Source organism: Chrysochloris asiatica, unplaced genomic scaffold (assembly GCF_000296735.1).
Source record: "Chrysochloris asiatica unplaced genomic scaffold, ChrAsi1.0 scaffold00013, whole genome shotgun sequence".
NCBI classification, from domain to species: domain Eukaryota; kingdom Metazoa; phylum Chordata; class Mammalia; order Afrosoricida; family Chrysochloridae; genus Chrysochloris; species Chrysochloris asiatica.
Window position 1 is genome coordinate 7,598,603 of NW_006408531.1, and position 3,891 is coordinate 7,602,493.

The following is a 3,891-nucleotide window of genomic DNA, read 5'->3' on the forward strand; positions in this document are numbered from 1 at the left end:
TGGTCTGCTTGTCCTTTCAAGTGGGAATTTCCCATCTCTGGAGATCTGGATGTGGTTCAGGCTTCCACCTATAGTCTTATGTATTGCAGAGGATCCTCAGGAAGCCTCCTTCACTGGGCACGTTGTAGCCCCATTTTAGGTATTCCAATCAGTTATAGAAGAAGACGGACTTACAAGCTTTCTATGGTGATGCTTTTGGTTATTCCTTTCTCTCCCCCTCTGGTGTTTATTTTATAATATAACGCAAGGAAAACCAAGATTCAAAAGACAGCCAAGCATCTTAATATTGTTCCCCCTTTTCCACATTCCAACCATGGTTCGATCTCTGTATGGGCATTGTATTTTTTAATCAAGGTTTTTATTTCTTCTTATGTTAATGTTTGCAACTTGTACTCTCTTGAAATTGTCCATTTTTTCTGATTAATAATGAATTAACTTTTTTTCACAATTTTGTCATGTTAACTTTCAATTTCTCTAGAATCTGTAATTATATTCATATTATAGGAATTTTTCTTTTATGTTTTCTTCTGTCGCTGAACCTAGTAGAGAGCAATCCCAATAATTCCATCTGTTTCTGTAAACATTTTCTTCATGGTCTCTCCTATTATACTCTAATATCTTTAAAGGAAACAATGCTGTCCTCATATTTTTGCTCCAAGGCTTCATAAGAACCTGATATGCCATAGGAGATCTGGAATACCATGCATCTAGGGTTCATGCAAATTCATTTTGAATCTTACATCTTCCACTTACCTGGTGAGCATAGTGTTTGATTTTGTGAAAATTGCTTAGTCTATCTGATATTCAGCTCTCTTATTCAACAAGTGTCAAAATCAATGCTTACTTCATATATTTGATGTCCTCATAAGATTGTGTTATTGTTGTTATTCCATGCCTTCAAATCTATTTCAACTAATAGCAACCCTGTGTAGGGTTTACAAGGCTTTTTAAATCTTTGAGGATGAAGAATGCCATCTCTTTCTCCCATGGAGTGTCTGGTGGGCTTGTTGCATGGAGCCACCATGCTTTCCTCAAAAGATTGCAGTAAAGGTTAAATAAAATATATAAAATCTTAACAAGAAATGCTAGCTAAATTTATATTCAAATAAATATTCACAATGAAGTCAATTATGAATAAGTGTTTGAGCATTTTGTACAAAATCAAGCATACATATTTTTCCTCATTGCTTATAGGAAAAGAAAAAAAAAAAAAAAATCTAAGCTCCTTTGCATGAAAAACAGACTTTTATAAATGTGCCATACGTTTTATTCTTAAATTGGAATAGTACATTGCTTGTAAAGGAAAAAGTCTCCCAAAGTCAAGATATTGACTAATTATTGTACCAGAGCATTATATAAATATAAGTTTGTAAGCATAAATTAAGATGGGATATTCTTATTCGTATAACTCACACAAATTTATCTAAATAAAGCAAAAGAGCAAAACTAAAGCAATTCAAGATAAATATGTTAATTTAATGTAACAAATGATAATATGTTTCTGAAATGAACTAACTGCTCACAGTAAGCATGCAGAGTTAAATAAACAGAGCAACTGTGGTGTGCTTTTGTTGCGCTCACTATGCCAATATTACATAGTCTGTGTGCCATGTGATGACTCAACCTTCTAAACACATTTCCCTGTATGAACTATTATAAAAGTCTCTTTGTTCAGTTAGTCATGGTATCATTTAGTCTACATTTGGCAGAAATATCATTTATGTTTTAAGTCCCATTAAATCTTCTTAATTAAAAGAATAACACAAAGCCAAGAAGATATACACAGGAGGCGTTAAAAGTCAGTGCATGAATGTATGACTATACAGCTCAATTATATAATGAATCTTCAAAAGCTTCAAACATTGCTAGTTGTTGTTGTTAAATGCCATCAAATTGGTTCCTACCCATTGCAGCTCTGTATAGCATTTCTGAGGAGCAGCTGGTGAGTTTGAACCACCTTGTGGCTCACACTGACCTTTTGGTCCAGTGCATTATTATCCTGCGGCACCACACCAGGATGCCAACCTGTGCTTATATGTTTGTTTTTGTCCATCATTAAGTTGAAGACATTTTTTAGTAGATTTTACTGCTTACGACAGTTTCATATTATGAAAAAATTATTCCCAAATGACAGAGAGCTCCACTATATCCTTTCCTCCTGCACACAAGGATTCCCCTATTATTAACATTTTTATTAGGTAGTGCATTTATTGAAATTGATTAACCAATATCATTGTTGTTAAATGCTGTCCAATTGGTTCCAACTCATAGTGACCTTGTATAGGATTTCTGAGGAGCAATTGGTGGGTTTGAACTGCTGACCTTGTAGTTATCAGTCCAATTGTTATCCTACAATTCCACAACATGATTCCTAACCAATATCAATACTTTATTAAAATCTGAAATCCAGCTTTGTAGTGGGGTCTATACTCTGTAGTGTATAGATTTGTGAGTTTTGACTAATGAATATTGTCACAATTCCACCATTAAAGTATCATTCAATGTAGTTTCACTGTCCTAAACATGTCCTGTGTTCCATCTATTTATTCCTTCCTCAATCTCACTGAACTGGAAACTGATCTTTCTGAGAGCAGTCTTTATAGTTTCTTTTCCAGAATGCCATGCAATTAGAATCACAAAGAATGTTTCCTTTTTCAAACTTGATTTTATCACTTAACAATCTACATTTAAGATCCCTAAATGTCTTTTTACTCTCTTTATCTCTTTTTTATTGGTGTATAATAATCATATGGATGTAACACTACAACTATCCATTCACTTATTGAAGGGCATCTTGGTTGCTTCCAATTTTTGGTAATTATAAAGTTGCTATAAACATTAATGTGTAGAATTGTGTGTACATATAAGTTTTTAATTGACTTGAGTAAATACCTTTGGGGAAATTTTGCTAAATCGTATGGTAATCCTATGTTTAGCTTTGTAAGAAACTGACACACTACCTTCCAAATTCATTGTATCATTTTTCACGCCCACCACTAATAAGTGGAAGAGGACATTTTGAAAAAGACATATTTTGTAGGAATCTCATGTCCTCTTTGCTGGGCTCTGTCTCCTACTCAATTATATACATATTCAAAATAATTTCACATGTATTTATGTAATTGAGATTATTGGAGTTACCAACTCTCGTTTTTAGAAAATTTCATAGTTTTTACTAACTTCTCCAGATTAATGTAAATTAGCTTCAGACTGTCATTTCCTCTAGAAATCTAGATTTTCCTTTGTGTCTGCACCTGTTGAACTAGGTATGATTGCTCTGTAATAGCCACCAAATAAATCTACAGCCTAGCCCATGGAGCCAAGTTTGTATGGTAAAAGAGATTTTGCTGATGCAATTAAGTTAAAACTCATAAAATGGAAAATGATCCTGGATTATTGGGCCCAGACGTAGTAGGAATTATCCTAAAAAGAAAGATGTAGAGATGTCAGAGAGAGAGCAAGGATACAGAAATATCATAGTGAGAGAAGCAAATATTTCAGCAACGGCATTTTAAAATGGAAAAATCAGCCACAAGTCAAGTAACAAAAGAGGCATCTAGAAGCAAAAATGGAAAATAGATTATTTCTTTAGAACCTCAAGAAGGAAGCAGCCTTGGTGATACTTCGACTTCAATCCTAGACTGTAGATTGAATTGTTGCTGTTATTATGTGCCATAAAATTGGTCCTGACTCATACTCTGTGTAGTGTTTCTGAGAATGGCTTGTTGGTTTGAACCTCCAACCTTGAGGTTAGCAGTCTTACATTGCCACACCAGGACTACATGGATTGAATTGTGTCCCCTTAAATTACTTGTTGAAAATCCTAGGCTCTAGATCTATGATTAGAATCCCATTTGTTAATGAGTTGCCTTTGTTATGTTAATGAATCCA